Source organism: Buteo buteo, chromosome Z (genome assembly GCF_964188355.1).
Source record: "Buteo buteo chromosome Z, bButBut1.hap1.1, whole genome shotgun sequence".
Taxonomy (NCBI): Eukaryota; Metazoa; Chordata; class Aves; order Accipitriformes; family Accipitridae; genus Buteo; species Buteo buteo.
The window spans coordinates 62286675-62307548 of record NC_134204.1 but is presented as its reverse complement, the minus strand read 5'-3'; the positions used below and the strand labels follow the sequence as shown (position 1 = coordinate 62307548).

General features: G+C 35.1%; 1 protein-coding gene across 4 annotated transcripts in view; it reads left to right on the top strand.

Annotated features, from left to right (window-relative positions):
• The window catches only part of FBXL17 (F-box and leucine rich repeat protein 17), a 290228-nt gene that overhangs the window by 160539 nt on the left and 108815 nt on the right, over nt 1-20874 (top strand). Inside the window, exon 8 of one of the 4 annotated variants that reach the window (XR_012648930.1) lies at nt 4642-4697. The exons of the other annotated variants lie outside the window; for them this stretch is intronic. The gene's annotated coding sequence lies outside the window, so the exon portion shown is untranslated. Of the gene's footprint in view, nt 1-4641; nt 4698-20874 lie in introns of those variants that run through there. 4 annotated transcript variants of the gene reach the window in all.

Sequence of the window (20874 nt, the reverse complement as noted above, 5' to 3'; positions counted from 1 at the left end):
AAACCTGAGATAGTTTGTGGTTAACATTTTAATGGTGGAATTTACAAAGTTAGTTATTTAATTGATCTGTGATCCTTAACAAGTTTTGAGGACGCATGTGGTTCTTCTTTGGAGAAAATCAAGCTAAGAAATATCAAGTTCTTTCAGTACATTCTTGAGGCATGTCAGATTTACTTCTTGTCTTAAAAAATTTTCTATATTATTGATTCGTCATGTGCTGTCAGTTGACATTGGCACCCTGGCAGGTTATTGCCTTTTGTCCTGTTTCTGTTTTTCTGATTTGCAACATTGAAAGGCCTGTAGTGAGACAATTCTTGCTGTGTATTGCTGTCCATAATTTTTTTTGATAATCATCAGTTTAGACACTGAAATAGGTATGGAAGGGGTACTGTGTTGTTACTGTTGTAGGTGATCTCTTCTAGGATTGCTAGAGGTCAGGTTAATTGCTGAAATTAGCAGGTGTGTCTGTTTTTTTTTATGTACCGTTGACTGGAGATTGTTGATTTATCTGCAGATCATGTCTGTGGAAGGACAGGGAATGACTTGGATGAGTTTTTATCTCTTTAAGTCTTGTTTTGGAGATTAAAGGGAAAGTGGTCATGATGCCTAGAAAATTTGCTGTGGATGATTCTGTCTTGTGATGCATGTTTTTCAATATCAAGCATTTCACAAATAAATAAACAAACATGGACTGTAGTGATTTCCATATGAATGATTTTATTGTGGGTTCATTGAAATGCAAGCACAAATGACAATTAACTACAGAGATTTAGTCCAGGCAAAAGTGAAGCTGGATATAGAAACAAGCACAAGGCAAAGCAAGACTTAATATTCTTCAGGTATGTGTCTGCCATCATTGATCAGTTCAAACTAATTTACTTAAAGACATCAGTAGGTGCCAAGCTGATGATTGAAAAGACTGTAATCTTTCAACTATTCACTAGTCTATAACACTAAACAAATATGATATAGTATTTTACTTAAAAATAGGTTGGTTTGGTTTTTTTATTTACACAGTATTTATAAAGCTGTGAGCGTTGAAAGTAGAAAAGCTTCTTAATTTTCCTGTATTCATTTGTTTGCTTGTTTGGAGTACCAGGGCAGTACCTTTGTGGTGCTGAATACAGCTGTCCTTCCTATGCTTACTTTATCTTGGAGAATCTTTGCGTTTTTTGAAACAAAAAAAAAGTTATATGAATACTGATGTTTTAAAAAACAATTGCAAACCTTTGTTTGCACGTTTATTCTTGATATTTTCTTCATGCTTGGTGTTTTGGTAGCTGCTATTCTTTTTTAAGTCTTTTTTGTAGTTCTTTCATGGTTAAAATTTTTTTTCTTTCAAATTACATGTTTAAAATTTTATTGACACAAGAATTAAATGATGTCAATAAAAATTGTATGAATGAAAAAGTAATGGTAATAAATCAGTTCAATCAGCATGAAAGAATCAAACAGCTATAGTATCCAAGTCTTATCCGGTAGCTTTATTATTATAAAAAAAATTAAACCATCCTACAGTGTGGCTTGCTTATAATGTCTGTCATTAAATAACTCAAAGAACAACTTCCAGCCCCTACTCAATGAGTTGACTTGAGAATGAATATCTGTTAGAACACAGCTTTATCATTTAATGCCTAATCTCAAAAATATTATCATATTTTCATATATATCAGTGCACCACATATATCACATACATCAAAAATATAATTACATTTGTAAAATATTTTTTTCTGTTACCTGGAGGTGCTAATCTCATATGGTCTTCTAGGTTCATTCTAGTTTCCATTTTTTTCTGTTGTATAGTCATATTTTTGTATCATTTATATCTTGTTCTCCTTTCAAGGTACATTTACAGTCATGACAATATAGGAGAGGATGCAGCAAGTAGTTGTTTGTTCATCTTTCATGCATTCTTTTATGTCTCCACTTTAAAGTTTTAATGAACCCAATATGCAAATTATTGGCCTTTCTAAATATGAGCATAAATAATGCTTTGATTCTACCATTTAGTTTTCATGGACTTTCAGTGATTAAAAAATGCATTTTTATATTAATTAATTGATAATCAGCTTGATAATCAAGTCAGTATTACCAATGTACTCAAAATATTGAATGGAGAAAATTAGGATGGATATATGAAATTATGCTTTCTATTTTTAAGGCAATCCAGGAAGTTCAACAAATGACCTAATTTAGTCTTTTGTCACAAAGTAAAAATGGTTAAGAGCAGCAGCTATTTTATTCACCAAAAGGAGACATTCAAGCTTTTATATTATACAGTGTTTGTTTGGGGTTTTTTTTGTGGTTTTTTTTTCTTTTAACACTTTTGTGTGGATGAGCAAAGTATCTCTCTTGGGTGATCACTTCGACCACAAAAGTCATGTATCCTATTTTTATTGAATTTTATACTTGCTGCTTCTTTTATTGACATTGCATTATCCATAAATTATTAAGAGCATTTTAAGAATTGAATACATTGTGTTGTCTTCTAGTATGGGATAAAACCCATAAAAAACTAAATACATAGTGACAGACACTTATCTCTGGAAATTGCTTTGTTTTAGTATATCTAATTTTCTTCCCCACATGATCTCTAGCTATTTTTGTGGCCTTTGCCCAAGTAACTTACACCAATATTCAAAGGAACAGTTTCTGAATGCTGTTACTAGCCCATCAGTGTGTGAAAGATACATCTGAAGTGTAGGGCTGCAGGTTTTCTACTATTGTACCAGAAATTTGTAATGATGTGTTGCAAGGCAGGGGTCTAAATAATTTTTTGTTTTCTGAGAATGGAAAACTGAACTATATAAAAAATTTTCATTTTTATGTCTATTGTACAAACATAGAATCTCAGTGTAGATTACAGTATATGCTTGAACTTCCAGTGGTGCCGTTGGCTTATATAAACTCTCATCAGTTTATAAGAGTTTATATACTGGTATTATTTCTTAGATTTCTCTGGTTTGATCACACTTCAGTATTATTTTCTTTTAATGTGTTCTGTAATGACTTAAAAATCATTCATAGCTGTTTTGTAATTGACTAACAACTAAAAAAAAAAAGCTGTAATGTAAATTATTTTTCTTACAATGAATGTATAAACCAGTATTAACCTGTATAATCTGTATTAACCACTACAAGCTTTATGGCAAGATTGGCACTTTGTAATCTGTCCTCCGTCTGGGACAGGAAATAATTGCATTGTCCCTTGACCAGAAATGAGGTTACGTCACATTTAAACCTGGTTGCCCTTACTCTTCATGTTTTTTATGGTTACATTTTTAACGGCCAAGAAAGCTGAACGGAACTGCTATTTTATTTCAGAATTTTGTTTCCCAGTTTCCTGTGCAGCTATTTGATGATGCTGATGATAAAGCTTATTGAGGTATAAATGAGAAGGGGCAACATTTCTTAGGTCACAGAAGTTAGTGAAATCACATGCATGTTTGAGGTTTATTTTAAATGTGACCATGCGTAATATGTCCTAGTGGAAATTATTTTTGCTTTGGTTTATGAAGCAAATACTCTATTACAAAATGTCTCTGTGTTTTAAGGGGTTAAATTTACATGGTATTAAATGAGCTACAGCAGGTTTCACAGATGCGCTAATTTAACAAATGCATTTGTGGTTAACTGCTCCCTTGACAATAAAGGGAATTGAATCACCAAGCCCCAGAGCTAAAAACTTCTCCAGATTTAGCCAAACAGCCAATGCTTTTTAACTATGAGTTTCAGCAGCTTATAGCCTCTGTGTATTGGTACAAAGAGGGACTTGCATTATATACTTACTTTTGGAGTAGATACTTACTTATACCAGAGCCATGATCCAGATAGTCATCTCCCAGAGATGCCGGTTTGTCTAAGTGAGGGAACGGCTTTTTTAGTAACATGGTGGCCATCATAGTGTGCCCATAGTAATACGGTCTAAAGGTGTTTTGGTGACAGTGTTTGGCAGTGATAAAACTTAGTCATGGATGGAGTTGTCATTCATACCAGGTGGCAACTAAATACACTCTTCAGGATACCCTTTGGAAAGCACCCCCTTTGGACAGCCCTTCAAATCAGCAGGACATCATGTTCAGGCATCTTAAAGTATTGTTTGGTATGTCAGCTTCATCTGGGAAGGGCTTGCTGTGCATAGTATTTGCAGCACTTCTTGAAATATCAGAGAAGCATTACTGGTTTTGATTAACTCAGTGAATGAAGAATTACTGGTAGGTTGGGATTTTTTTCTCTAAGCATTTCTGTGGTAAGTTGTCCATGCTATGCTGAATTACTTCTCTGTAGAGAAAATTCCTATTTTATCAGCTTTATCTGGCTTTGAGCACTTTGGGATTCATTTTAAGTAGTAATGGTGTACAAAAAAAGGTGCCCAATTTACTGTGTAAAAGTAGAAACTCTATAGCAGGGAGTGACTCATCATTTTGTAATTCCTCTGCATTTTGGTAAAATCATCTGGATTGCTCATTTTAAGTGGGGGGAAAAGCTTTTGAGGAGGGAGGATAGGCTAGCAACATTTCAGTGTGTTAAACCAAGTAAGGTTCTTGCTGGCTTTCACTGCTTATGTTTGAACCTCCTCTTCAAAATATTTTGCATCCTAGGCCTCAATATTTTAATATTATGCATGTTGTCTTTTTTCAGAAGAACAGATTTACAGTTGGCACCTATGGTCTTCAGGAAGCACAAGGAACTTGGGTACAAATGTGGAGGTAGCTTTCATATCCAAAGACTTACTTGTATAGCTGGCATTTAGAGGAGTTATTAAAGGGTAAGAACCTGTAGATTGTTTCTCTGTTCCTTTGAAGGTGATGCATTGTATGCTATGTTTTGCAGAAAGAACGCTACATCTGGACTGTGAGCATTTTGTTCTGATACATTTTTATTCTTGTAGTTGTCTGTAAAGATGATAACATGCTTTTTGGTGGCTGATATTTAGGGACAATTTTTTACTTTGGCTTGGATAAATGCAGCTATAATTTGGATTTGTTCCAAATTTCTTTCTAAAGAGCCTTACTAGTCTCCTGACAAGCTTTATTCTTCAAACTTTCAAGGCAAGGTGATTGACTGAGCTGGGTTTTTTGACTGCAGTATTGAGGATTTTTCATAGATTGTCCAAAACTCATGAAAGAAAAAAAGGTTTTCTCCTCCTCCTCCTGCAGGATCTGTGCATTTGATGGCTTTTGTCTGAGGTATTAATGGATGGTTTAACAGCCTAGGGAGATATTGTGGGCTCCATAATCCTCTATGGAAAGAGCCACTTAATTGTTCTCTAGGTTCCAGCTTGTTAGAGTACAGAAAAATAGTTTGCTCATCCTAGTATGAAGCTGGATGAACTGTATATTTGTTTTCACTGGGACATAGGAAACTTCTTTATCGTTCATCATGAGTCTGAACCAACAACAAAGTAAATCCATGAGGTCCTGAAGGTCAGATTGCAGCATTCTTTTTTATATGTCTGTGGGAAGGCTTGTCAGCAGTTACCTTCCCAATCTTTCTACACCAACCTATTTTATACTATAGAATCATAGAATAGAATAGCTTCTTCCAGAGCTTGTTTAGGGAAGGGCAAACTGCCACTTAGTAAAGGGAGAAGAAAAGAATACAGCAGGCTCAGTAGTCTGTTGATCAAAAGCTGGAAAGGGACACTGGCTCTTTGGATGTTTTTAACTTGTTGGCATGGCCAAATAGTAAAAGCGTAGCATTCAACTTGGTTATAGGTTTGGGAACCTTTAACTGTGGTTGAAGGAGATGTTCATCCAGGATGCTCCTTTTTCTAGCACGGTTCTTAGACTGAGATCTCTAGGTGAAGGTCAAGTGTCCTTTATTTGCAATGTAGATGCTGATTGTGCTTGAATGTATATTGTATTGGTTAATTACAGTGATGACCTTCATAGTGTCCCATATTTCTGTGTAGGTGTTATCATTTTGTCTGGTACCAAAGTTAATCAGTGCTGATACATACTGTACCTTGATACATCTTATACCTTGTTTTGTACCCTATGGATTTCTATACCCCAGATTTATAGGCTATAGGTGGCAGTTATGAACTGCTATCCTTACACTTCCTGAGCTGACTGTGTTTGCCTGGAGGCATTGTTGTCCTTTGTGGTAATGGAAATTAAGAAAAGTTGGGAATCAAACTAAAAGAGCCCCTTAAACAAAGGAAGAAAATAGAGAGCGAAGGTACGCATATGACATGCTTCCTGCCCTGGATCATATGCCAAATGGTCTTCACATCAGAATATGCAATACAGCACAAGAATTGAGTGTAGGAGTCAAAGTGAGAGTCATGTCCATTCTTTCTGTGACGTTGAAAAAAGTTTAGATGGTTAGATTCAAGACACTTGCATAACAGAAGGATAAAGGGGAAAATCTATTTCTTGCTGAAAATCGGACAAACTATTACTGCAAATATTTTTTACAAGATGTTGGGAGTATAATTTGTAGCTAGATACCCCACTTTTTTCAGATAATGCTTCCCCACGTAGCCTGAACTGTTTGAAACATTTGATGTTTGTATAGTTTACTATGAAACACTGAAAACAAGATGTTTTCAATACCTAGGTTCAGGCAAAATGCATCTCCTCAGGAACATAGATCTCTCCAATAGTCCCCAATTTCTTTTATATGGCTTCCTCTAATGAAAACCAGTTGTCAATCCTATTCTCAAATACAGTTTGAGACAGTTTGTACTTATATGAGGTTTTATTAATTCTTCTTTTCAGTGCAAAAGATCCCTCCTGGCTTATTACAATAGCCATTGTACTGTTAAATATAAGGATATTTTTAAGATTTCAAAAATTCATGAAAAGTGGCTCAAGACCGTTTACCTATTTGGGATTGTATGTTGAATTACCTTCTTAATTTTGCTGCTGTAAACTGCTGTTGTCAAGAAGCTTTCTATTTAGTTCAGCTGGCAAATAACCATAATGTTAGAAATATTCCTATTTTTATACATAAGGCGACATATTTTATCTTGGTTATAAAAACCAGACAGCTGAAGCATCTGCTTTCAATACACTTAAAAGGAATTACATTGATGTTTTTGTTGCAGAAAGAGCAAAGAAGATCTATTTTTCATATCTGAAATAAATGAACTGATATTAAGAGGCTGTGATTTTAAGAAAGGCATATGTAGCAGTGAAATCATATTACCTGTATTTATTTCTGCAGTAAACTAGTATTGGCTCTGACACATGTCTAAATGTATGATACACAATGTGCAGAGGTTCATTTGCAATCTTGATTCTTACTGACTTTTCCTGAGGATTATAAAGGGTGCTCATGCACCCACATGAGGGTTATCTGTATGGAGCAGGCAACCTCTAATTCATGGCTTGAAGCCCTTTGATCTGCTACAGGTAGCAGCCTCTATCACTTATATCAAACTCCCCACTTAGGAAAAAATCAGTCCAGCTTTCCAAAATATCTCATGCATTTCCGCTGGATGTTTTAAGATTCAAAATCTCAGCTGCTTTCACAGCTACTGATTGCTGCCACAGTTTTCTGAAACATTAGTGTCAGCATGAAGCACTTCAGGAAGTGTTGACATGTCTTTCTGGAGGACTGGGAGGAAATCTTACGTTTGACTGAACAACAATAAAAACCTACTCAGGATGCTGTTATGTGTCAGTTTTCTGCAATTTTCTAAGTTTCGAACTCAAATATAAAGTGTCCATTCCTGTCTGCCTCCCCCTTACTGGTAGATAAATGCCAAAGGAAGGCAAGTTCATGTAAAATTCTTCAGATAAATTTGATTTTGCATCTCACTTGTGCACATGTTCTTTTTTTTTGGCTCCTTGTCACATTTGACAAATTCTTCCATGTTACTATGTAGCAACTTACATTTTCAGAAACAAAATTCAGTGTTCAATTTACATGTATTATCATACGTATTTATCTGGCTTTTATTCATAGGGTTGCTTGGGAAGCTGTGTATCTGTTTGCAACTGTAGTCACATGTGTACAAACATGTTAAAGTTAATACTCAGCTCGGACTGCTGTCCAAAATTATGGACTGTTAGTGTATTAAGGCCTCTGCAATATTTATTACATAGTGTATCTTATTATAACTGCTTTTATTTACTGTTCAGTGATGGTTATGTTAATTACTTGTATTAGTTTTTTTCCTTAATTTTCTGTAATTGCACAGAAGATGAAAACAGCTATTTTGAACTTCATTGAACATAAAAAAGTCTCTGTTGTTTTTAATTTTCAAGGTATCTAACTTGTAATAAATTTCTGTCAGATCTGTAAATCCATTTTTCATTATTTCCTAAAGATATAAGAATTTTTTTTTCTTCTTGGAATTATGTATAGTATTTTGGGGAGTGCTTTGTATTGCTATATGTTTTTTTTAATTTGCATTTATGCTTAATATAAGGAGCTTGAACAGAACTGTGAGTAGCTTTTTTTTGCCCTGTATAAGCTCTTAAAAAGAACCCTGAACCCTTTAATTAGGCCTCACAGTATGTTTGAGAAATACATGGATATACTAAGTAATTACAATACTGTTATGCCCTTGCATTTTTTTGGCAGTATAAGCATCTGGGCTGTTAACTGGTAGATTCAACACATGTGTTAAAACAGTCTACTTCTATCTTTAATTTTAATATTACTGTTTCCAAAGGTATTCTTTTAAACATGATTTTCTTTAAATGCTTTTTGAACTTAGAGAATTTCTTTTCCTACATAAAACTTGATCTAGCTCATTTATTTTTATACTAGGAAATACAGTTTTTCCTGATCTTATTTTAGTCTTTTTTGTTTATTTTTCTTGTCACTTGATTAATGTATTACAGTGTGTTATTTGCCTCAGTCTGCAGTTTTGGAAGCTTTTCATGGATTATATCTCTCCTCCTACTCTCTTTCCCTTTTCTATGAAATAGGAAAACAAACCACTTTTTTTTCACCTTTTTTTTTTTTCTTTCATATGCTAGTGTTTGAGTGTGAGTTTGTAGGGGATTACAAAGTATGATAATAAGTTGTTAATTACATCACTATGATTGTCTTCAAAGACCACTGCTGAAATATTTGAGAATCCTTAAGAACAGCTTATCAAGAACCTTTATATGCCTTTGGCCCTAAATTGGGTGCTTTTAAAGATTAGTGGCCACTTCCATCTTCCTTGATCTTGTTGTGTTGAGAGGCCTACAAAGAATTATTTGAATGACTGAGGTTTTGCTGGCTTACACAAATCACTGAGAACACAGCTGAATCATTTTATGTGAGGCATAAATGAATGTAGAACCATGTTATATATAAAGCCAGGGAGTATATTCTTTTTCTTTGTCCTCTTTGTCCTGTATTTTGTTACAGTAAGAGGCAAAACAGGTTTTAAAAGTTCTTGGATGTTTGCAAAGCATCTTTTTTTTTCCCATGACTTCAATACTCTGAGAATCTGGGGGGAAAAGTTTTAATTCTTTGAGTTGATTGCAGTAACAACAGATACAGTGAACTTTACCTGTCTTCCTAGCATTTCCTTTAAGCAAATGTAGGCATAAATTCTTATTTCATTATTCTTTTTCTAATGGACCTACCAGGTTAAGGATGTTTTCCAAACTGTATGGGAAATCAAATACTCCAACTGTACAAACATAACTTGAAATTCTTTTCCACTGTGTTTGACAAACACCACTATTTTCATCCTTAGTAACCCTCAAACTTGACTTGAGCTGTTAACTTGTCCTCTCATACATTAAGCAAAATGAGTCTGGGTAAGTACAAATGAAAATAATGTTGAGTGTAAGTCGACATATGCTTAAATGGACACTGGAGGGAGACTGTGTGGTGAAGAAGGCGAACGAATAACTAGTTTCCTATCCTAGCTCCTCAGAGTAGTTGCCAACCTATCTTAATCATTTCAGACAATAGCCACCCATATACAGTGATTTAGTTGCCTTCCTCATTGTCAGGGAGTATGCTACAGCATGCAGTGATTATCTATGAGAACAGAAGGAAGTGGACACAGACACCGAGTTCAATACCAAGAGCTATTCCTCTGTTGCAGCCCATCTGTGTGGGCTCGTTTACCATTGCCTCTCTGCTTTTATGTGAAAAAAAGCAGACCAGTTAAGCTTCTGGGATGTTTGACAGACTGCATCATAGGCACATATTTGGTATGGAAACCTATGTTGGTGGAACTGTATAACTATGTAAAATAGAAATAGACCCTGAGGACTTTGCTTATCAGTGAGTTTTTGATACTTTTAACTGAAACAGGAATGTAAATGGTAACCTCTTAGCAATAGGACATGTCCTCATCTGCAGTCACAAAATGTGAAAATTTAGATTATGAGATAGTATAGGATCATCTTAATTTCTGGGATTAAAGTAATTCTAACTGTTCTTGATTTCAAATTTGTGCTGCAATCCAGCCAATAGATCTGTAAAGCCATTTGACAGAGATCTTTTTAGAGGAGAAAGGTGCTGTGTAAGTAAATGCTACTGTTGTTAATGAGTATATGCAAGACGGTATGTGTCAAGGCATCCTGAAATCCCTGTGCCAAAGCTCATAGTCTTATTTTTGAAGTAAGGAGCCCAGAGGGTGGCAGTGAAGGCAAAGTTATCTAGTTTTGTCTAAGCATTTCTCATGAAGATGAGCTACACTGGAAAGTAGGGACATTTTAGAAATCACCAGGTTACCGCTGGTAAAAAGAAACTGGCTGTGAGAGGAAAAGGGAAATTTCTTTCTGCCTACAAGAGAGAAACACAAGAAACCAAGATCTGAGATACTGTAATCACTGTGGTATTTTGTGCAGGGACAGACCTTTGTTTCATAATTTCTCATACTGAAGGAGAGTAAAAATGGTTCAGGATAATGTATCGGGAGTTGGTGGTAGTTGTCATAGCTGATAGGCAAGAATTATGGCTGTTTCTTTATTCCTACACTAATGAAGTTATTAAAGGACAGAAAAGTCTTCAAATCTGGATTCAGTTGAATAGGTACCTGAATATAAGTTAGATATCTCTCTCACTTGCATATGTTTAGCATGATTTCAGTTTCTTACATCGTGATGCTAAAGACTGTGGATTATTATTCTAACAGCATATTACAGTAATAAAGGTTTATGGATTATTTTAGGATGCCTTTATGTTGCATCCATTTCATTGAAATGCTATTGTTCTAAATTACCCATTAATAACTGTTGTTTATATCCAAAATAAGATTAATTAAAATTCATTTCAGAAGAGGGACTACCTTTTTTTAAGCACTATTAACTAATTGATATTAGCTAATTATCTGGATTTGAAATCAAGGAATTCTATGGACAGAAGATTCACACTGGCTCTAACAATTATAAAATCCTATAGAATGCCTCAGAGTCACTGAAAGGCATATACTTTTGAAACTTATTATTTCTTATGTATGATAGGAGGAGTGCTCCAAAAAGCACGTCTTGTCAACTTGGATATTAGTTGCAGCTCTTTGTGCTGTAGTCTGAGTGTGACTGCAACCATATCCATCCCTGACATGAAGAAGTTTGTATTCACACTTGCGGGGTTTCTCCTTAGGAGGAAACGAGCATTGTTGTATGAACTGGTTTATATTCACATTATATATGTCTAATTTATATACACAGGGTGGCAGTGCTTTGTTTGGGTGTGATAGTAAGGGGTGGAACTAGATCCTGTAAAACCTTTGTCTCTCTCCAGTGTATCTGCACACAATATGCTACTGTAATATCATTAGCATTGTTTTCATATTCTTATACCAAAAAACCCTGGAAAATCCTACATTAATAGAACTGTAGAAAAATATGCAGATAATTGTATATGTTATGTTTTCATCGATGTTATTAATTACAAATATTAATGCATTAAAATATTTTTAAATATATCTTTGAAGGCCTAACATTTCAACCTTGAAATATTTATAGTACATACAAAAATCTTTATCTGAAAAACTTCACATTAAAGGAGATCACAATGACAGCAAACTGTCATAATTATTATTATTTCTAACTATTTCTATCTACTTATATACTTCAATGTGTAATAGTCTATTTAAATACACAGTTCAGAGGTCTTGATGCTGCAGTGATAGTAGCTGACTCTTTAATGTTATCAGAAACATCTAACAAGTTAACCCTCATCTGGAGGTAATTCAAGTGAAATATAAATACCTGATTCAAAGATCTTTTCCTTCTTGTACCTTACTGAGCCAGTGTTCTTAATGTGAGTATGTCCCTCTGCTTATAACTGTATCATAGAAAGGGAGAGATTCTTTATAAGCCAAGATTCATCAACAGTAAATTTTTAAGTGAAAATACAGACTGTAGCCAGGAATCAAGAAAAGTCTATTAGGAAAATTCTGTTAGGAGTCAGTCATATTCTGCACTATTTGCAGTTTTGAAAGGTCAGAAAATCTTACTTTGTAAAATTCAAATATGTAAGCAACATATTTGTAAGACACAAATATTTCAGAAACTTCTTTACAAGGTGCAGGTATAGACTGAATTTAGTGGTGAATGCATTACAAATTAAAGGTGTGGATACAAATGCTTTATCTGGCTTTGTACCTATGATGGTCACCATCTTGTTTGACCACATATTAGATTAGGAACCTGCTGGACTGAAAAACATGACTGGTGACAGCCCAAGTTATAGATTCTGTTAGTCTGTCTGGGTCTATAAGAGATTTATGTAATCTCAGGGAAGGATATGATGTTGGTTTTCCTGTGACATGTAACCTGTACTCTTCATGATCTGTTATTTCAACTGGTTGCTCCACTTAGCATAGAAACATTATTTCACACTGATCTAGGTTAAGTCACATTGCTGTCCCAAACCCCATCACAGAGTAGGAAAATTTTATTTAGTAGATTAGAATGGATGGAGTTAGCTTGAAGGTGCTCAGACCTTATTTCGTCATGATGAACAACAAAATCATATCTTGAGGTGCCTAGGACACAGTGATTAATTCTGCCAGAGCCACACAAACAAGTCAAACAGGAGAGGGTGATCACATTAAAATCAATGGAAGAGAGATCTCAAGGCATATGAGCTCTACTTACAGATACTCCCCTTGGTTCTGCTACGAGAGAAACAAGCAGAGCTACTGTCATTTTCTCAACAAAACCAGTAGACATGCTGAACAGAAGTTTAGCCACATATGTGAAGAATTCATCCTGCCAGAAGGAAATAAGTGAACTCTTTTCTAAATCTAGGATTAAACCCAAAGTCACTGAAATCGAAAAAGGCATTAGTATTCCACTTATTAATGGAGCTGCCTTACTGGAACCTTCATAAATGCAATTGTGTGACAAGTGGCTAGAATGTGAATATGAAGAGTCTGGCTCTGCTTTTTGTGGCACAATTTGGTAGTTGTTTATTTGTTTTAGAAGAAACTGATATCGTATCTTCAAGCGGTTAAATAATACTAATTCATTCCATTCCTGGCTCCAAGCAACAGATTTAGCCTGCCATATCACTACCTGCATGTTTCCTGGTATGTCTGAGACCAACATTATCTGACGCACATCTCCATAAGCACATATGATGCTAGTTAGTAAAGGAAATATTTTAAGATCTTGTCAACACTTTGAAGTAACCAGTAGTAGAGGTAATTAACCTGTCATCAAGCCAATTTGAAGGCCTAGTACTGTTTCTGGCCACATCGCAGGGAATCTATACCTGGAGTTACAGATTCAAAACTACTTGCCACAGCAAAGAATTTTGCATTTATGATTTATGGAGGAATGTGATTTTTCTTCCATGGGGAGAATCACTCTCTAAACCAGACTCATCCTAGGTACTTGATGCTGAAAATAACAAGTGCCAGACAGAAAATGAAATTGGAGTAACAGATAGAAACTCATCTTTCAATCCAATGTGAACACATTGCCTATGCTTTGTGAATTGCCTTCGCTGCCCATTCACGTCCTAATGGAATTCCAGTCCTGCACTTAGAAAATAAGTTTTCAGGCCTCCTGTAAATGTGGGCCTCTAAAGACAAATAGAAATTCAAATTTACCTGTGTCTATCTTAGGTACAGGCAGGTTAGTAAGAATATAGAGAAAGCTGTTATCCAGATGACTTTCTGAATTTATAATATGTTACTAGACTATGTCTAGCAATGAGTAACAAACTCCTTTGTGTTCTGCCAGTAATCTGGGAATTACTTGAGGCTTCATGTGAACCTTGAAAACTAGTAATTTAATCAGAACTAAGAGAGTGAGAGCATAATCTTTTCCAATTTTCTTTGTCAGTATAACCTGTGAATATCTTAGTACGCAGTGGATGCTACTGAAAACAAGGTGTCCTCTGACACAGTATTTATTCTTGAAGTACAGAATGTGCTTATGTTGTTTTAGAGATTTCTTCTTCCAGTTTTTCTAATGAGGTACAACAAATGCAGTGGCAGCCACAGAAATTCTGAACACAATAGATGTCAGAACAACTTTGGCAAACAGTACCTGCTTTGAATTAATTTCTTAATAACTTGAATATTGTGTTGAATGGTGGACGTTTGCTCCAGCTGACCATCAGCATGCTTCTGCTGTCTGGGTTGCTTCACTGTCTGGAAATTAATGTGCAAAGTGAGCTTTTGTCTTCTTAGTACTATTCCTTCTGTGATTTCTCAAAGTTGCACATATGGAAAATATGTAACATTTTCCTGCCCCCGCACTGTTTCTATCAAGCTACACACTAGTTACTTTGCTTTTGCCCTATCTTACCTGGTGAGTTGAAGAAATGTGCCTGTGTTACTTTTATGCAGAAATGACTTCTTACACAAAGAGACTGGCAATTCCAAGTCTGTTTGACCTGGTTGAAGTGACTGCCAAGTTTTAGAGCTAAGACTAATGTGGTAACACTGTCCTGTCCTTGGAAAGCTTCAACCATCAGCAATGCTTATTACTTCAATGCAATATATTTAGAATGAAAAGGTATATCCTTAAAGTTGTGAATGAAATAAATGTGACTTGCTCTAATGCTAATGTAAGTATATTACTACAGGAAAGTAGGGAAAGACAGATCTGCAGTTAAGTGATTTCATAGATTTTTTTATATTTTATTAATAATGGTTTATTAAAAATTCTATGGAATGATAGTTACATATAATGATTTATGAATACATCCCAGAATTCTTGCCTGAATTCTCCAGAGAGGCAAAAATACAACACATGGAAATTTCCTTGGCTTTTTCAATATGTAGATTTCAATTGACTACATAATTTCTAATGGTTTAGACAGTTGCACCCTTGTGGGTCCAGTTGGATCAATTTAAGAAATCATTTGAAGCTGTTTCTGATTGTCTTGCCATAGAACATCATAATCACTGTCATAGCTGAGATTCCATTAAGGAATTAGATGACTTTTTCTGTTCTGTTTCAGTGCAAAGTTAGCTGAGGCTTGCCAGAAAGACATCTAAACTATAGACTGTCAAGATTTAGGATATTTACATCAATGAACAGAGAAACTCAGCTAGAAGATTATGTTAAATGTTGGTGTGATGGTTTGTTAAAAGGTTCTGATAGAGTAGGAAGAAAAAATTACTGAACTCATAAAATTTCAGTCAAAATCCTTCCACTTGTTCTTAAGGTTTTTTTCTCTTGTTTTGGACATTTTAACTACATAGCTTTTGGGCGAGCCAAAGAGACACTTCCACAGATGCAAGTGCAGGCAGAAGACATTAAGTGATGTTTCTTTTACAAAAATGTAAAAAATGCTATGATACACCAAATATAAATAATTACTAGCATGCTTAATGCTCTAACATAATCAGAACCATCTCAGCAAGACTCAGGGGACCGTAAGACAGAAGAGACTGAAAAAAGTTTCTTCACTTATATTTTACTGTCTAAAACATCTGTCATCACATTATATAAAGCTAATTTATAGTCTTCTTGTGCTTTTGGACTTCTGAATTCTGCAAAGATGTTCAAGGTGCCAAAAATTGTTTCTGTTGCTGCATAACTGGGAAACTGCATTTTCTGTGAGATTCAAAGTGGTTACAGGGATCAGCCTTCAGGCTCAGTTAATAAAGCAATTTTTTTACAAATGACATATGTGCCGTGTAAAAATGCAAGTCCATGATTTAGGTATAGTATCTCTTAAAGTTTAGTTTTAGTTTACAGATTTTAACTATGAATTAATCTACCCTTTGAAACTTTTCTGTTTTTACCTACAACACCAATTTAGACTAATTTTCTGTTTGATTTTTTGGTGATACATGAAATCAGGAATACAAACAAATGTCTCCTTCATTTCATTGTGTTTGTACTTGCTCAGTTACGAATTTTCCAGCTACTAAAAACAGCCATGTTTTCTCACTACAGTTTAGAAGGGCACAGTATATCCTAGTATTCTGTCTAGCCAGATCATTTTCCAGTAAGATTACAAGAAAAGTTATTCTATTAAGTACTTTTAAGAATTGAATAATACTAGGTGAAGTTCATACATTATTAGGTGGTATTAAAATCTGTATTTACAGAGTATAATTGGCAATCTACTAAGATTATGACACACAAAGAAATACTGCTCTAAGAGATAGTTTTGCTAGTATCTTGTCTGAGTTAAAAGGTGGCAATTTTACTTCATACAAAGCACAGACAGTACCATCAAGCTTTTTTTCGTTGCTTTCTCCAAGCAGTGTACCAGTAATAGAAATACTACCCAGAGAGCCTTATGGAAAGGAATTCATAATCATTTCATGAAGAGGTTCTGAAATTTGCCTTTAAGCATTTTTTTTTTAAAGTCATGCTATGTCAGTGCATTCTCTCTAGATTAAAGTGAAGTTTCTAAGAACCTTGGCATTCTTATCAAGATTTATATAGTACTTCATGGCAAATGAAGACTTTTAAGTTTTTAGTAAGCATGGAGGTTTTTTTCTCATCTAAAATTTGTATACTAAAATTTCTGGTAACATATGATGTATACAAGCTTTGCTGTGATGCTACCCTTTGGGTGAGACATTAGTGTACTGGCCTTGCCTGAGAACTGTAGAATTCAGTTATTGCTCACATTCTTTAGTCTCTCTTCTTCATACCATTTGTCCAAAAATGCATTGAGCTTGATTTTTTCTTTCATCAGTTTTACTAACATCAGCAGAATTAAATTAATGTAACAGATCTACCAACTTGCTCTAATTTGTAAAGAGAATTGGACCCCAAATCAATTCCAATGATATGTGAATTATGAGGAGTACTGGATTTTATTTTTTTCCTCTTTGATTATCTTGGCTCTTCTTCTGCTCTATCATCATTTTATATAAGCAGAAATTCTCTACCAACTTGAATGTCCTTCAGCAGTAGAGGAGAAAGATCAGATGTGATGATAGGACTGTTTTGCAGAAAGCTTCCTTATGTCCTGTCAAAGACTTTACTGGTTTTTACTATTAAATGAAAGAGATTACTGTAAACCTTGTTCATCTCACATAAATTTAGATCATGATAACTCTTAGCAATACTACTGCTCCCAAGAATAGGATTGAGAATATTTTTCAAACTTTTATAGGGATTTTATGTTTTCACAGAACCGAGCCTTTACCAATACTTAATCACCTCTTTTTACAACACAATAAAAAATAGATTTATAGAATGTGTTTCCATTTTGGAAAGGAGAAACTGAGGCAGAGGTTTTGTAGTTTTCTTCAAGTTAGTGGGAGAAACCCTTGATGAAGTCCATCCTCAGTCCACATCAACCATTGACCATGATCTGCACTGTCATTTCAAGAAACGATAGTCTTTAAAGGTATATGTAAAAAAATAGCTGGTAGAGGTTAGGGTTTTATCTGGATTAGAAAAAAAGTAAGTGATGCAAAGGAGATTGAAAGGGTAAATCTCAATAAAGTACTTTAGCTGGCTATGTGCAAAGCTCAGTGAAGTGTATGTCAGCCTACATGTTATGAAAATCAAGCAGCAAATGTGGTGAAATCTTCTTTCATATATGTGCTGTCCTTGTTGAGATCAGGAAGTACAGAGATGTATAAACACTGAATATTTTATTTTCAAAATACCAGGTGAAATGTTTTCATTTTTATGGAATTATTTTAAAGTTTATCCTAGCATTCTAAAAGGACAGTCTAAAGAACATTTTTGTGATGTTAGAGTTCCCATTTCTTAATTTACTATTAAACTTGGAAGCTTTTTTTGAGGAAAGGCAGCTATTTTGCATACAATAAACCCAAATGAATTACGAATACTCTTACTCTATATGCTATACCTTAATGGAATGGCACAAGATTACTTTAAAAAAAAACCAAAGTCTATCAAAACTGAGGCCACTGTAACTCCAGGAAAAATCTTGAGGCCTGAAGCATGTAAATATAATCTCTAAAAGGCCGAGAAGAAGTAAAGCTACCCCTGCTCAAAGCTCTGTCTTTCCATGCAAGTAATGGTGCAGCTGTGCCATTGTATGCCCTTGTGATTTGTACCAGGAGAGAGAGTTATAGCAATACGTCGGGCTTTCCTTCTGAATGTCTCATCTCCTTTGCACTCCTCTGAAATTGCAGCATGTATGGTGGTCTCTCTCTGAACTTCTTTCAATGTGCAGCATCAGTTCCTAGTCATTTCAACTAAAGATTCAGCCAGAACACACATTCAGCATCTGAGTGTCACTATATCCTCTCTGTACACTGCAGTACACTTTCTGAAAATTAAAATGAGGCAGTGGGACATCAAGTATCTTGTTTGAATTTGCAAGGATTAGCTTATGTGCGTAGAAATAATATCTACAATTTGCTAACTCCTGATCCTGTCTGTAGCTACTGTGCAGTCATTATTTTTTAAATCTGTACATTTTGCATTTGCTAGTAGATAACATTATGACACTTGTCTTAGGAGAAGCCATCATCACATTAACTGAGTGAAGAAGCAACATATATGTAAACAACTCCTTCTCTACACCAGCACCCTAATATAGCAGAGTAATCCAGCTGTTTCGTAACTCTAAAGCAAGTACTTTACCAGTTTTCCAGTGCAAAGGCACAACTGAAACAGTTCAGGAAGCAAGTCTTTATTTGTTTGTACAATCCAAAACATAGTGCTTGCTAGGAAATGCTCATTGGCTTGCTAGTAGTTAACAGCTCCTTGTTTTTGTTTACGACAGTAAACAAATTGCCACAATAGATTTAAGAAACTGTATTTGAAGTGCTGTATCAAATTTTTTTTTCATCTCAAATCTGAATTCCAAAATATTTAGAAGTTCTTAAAAAAGAAGAGATACTGTTTAGTTTTCTGACAGACTTTAGTATGATTAGCTGGGGAAAATCAGATCCCTGAAGGTTTTAGAATAAAATTATTTTTCATAGTTGTTTATTTCCATTAAATCCATTATGGTATCTAGTTCCTCCAAGTCTGAAAAGAACCAAAGGCCACCTGGAATGCTACTACATGTAAATGTCAGATAGTAGAATTAAATCATTTGCTAAATCTCTCCTTTCTTGGCTTAATTGCTTGCTGGATTTAGATGCAGTCAAGGTAACAGGAATTATAAGGGCATTAAATTTTAGATAAGACTACTAATAAATATTTGAAAATAGATATTATTGCTGCAGGACTGGGCATAATAGCATAAGCACAGTGCTGATCAATTTATTTGTGTAGTTTTCTGACTGGAGTTTGCTTGCATCTGACTAGCTCAGAGCACAAGCAGACACCATGGGACTTGTCTGCTCTTACCTCTGTAGTTTGTGAGTTCCAGTGTGAAAAAAAGCTTATCTATTTTCCTGTGCTGTAAGTGGCAAAAGTGTTTGGTAAACCTAATTTTAAATTACATTGATTTTCTGAAGAATACATTACTGCTAATCAGAACTTAATGACTGCCTTAAGATAATTGCTGTTAACTTGTATAACTAGTGACACTTTGCATATTGGCTCCAGACAAAAAGTGCTTTTCAAATTCAGTTTGTGCTTTTGATTGAAAGTCCTAGCCTGTTTTGTGGGCTCTGTGATTTATAATGTTTCTTACAGATGCAGTTCTTAGTGTTCAAATTAAAAACAATTTTAAAATACATATTTTGAATGTGATTGGAATGTTAAAATGGCAGTAAAAACTGTGTGCCAAATTAACTGAAAGACAAGTAAAAATCATACCTTTTATTAGTATAAAGTATTAGAAAACAAATATATTGAAAGAGATATGTTGTTCATAATTGTTTTAGGTTGGTTTCGAGGATTTCCGAGAGGTAAACACACACACACTGACTATAAGGGAAAAAGTAAGGATTTTATTAACTCCACACATGTGTTACACTAAGGCTATTTTATAAAGCAAAAAACCCTATTTATATATTGACCTAAGGACTGTGAAGAAGATGATGAACCATCCGTACATTCTTTATATTCTTGGTCGTCTTGCGCCGCGAGCCCAGTCCAGCAGTCGGTAGGTACCACCTTTACGTGGGCGTCCCCACGGAGGCAACGGTGATCTTGCCGTACACCAGCCCACTGCTCTTCGGAAAACCCCAGTATTTTATACATTTGTGGAGGAACGGGTGTCGATGCTTGCAGCCAATGAGTGCCAAAACATGCCTCAATTGTAACATAGGGAGCCTATGACACCTGTGCCCACTGGCCAGGAACGCTGCACGTGCCATAGCCATCCCTTCTATTGGTTCATGGGTTCTGTGCACATGGCAAATTACCATAATGCATCAGTCATGTCCACTATGCTCTAACCAATAGCAGGACTTTTGCAAGGTAAGCAGAATTATGTGTGGTGCCTTGTATTCTTCCATTATTGCACGTATTATCTCTCCTAACATTGCTCTGCTTTCTTATCCCCATAGTCAGGATTTCAAACAATAGACAATAAACTCTCTGTTCCCTGTCCTGACTGCGTTTTTTAGTTATCTACTTCTTACTCGGTGTTCATCCACAGACCAAAATTCCATCTTTTAACCCTTCCATACACAACAATGTAAATAAAATG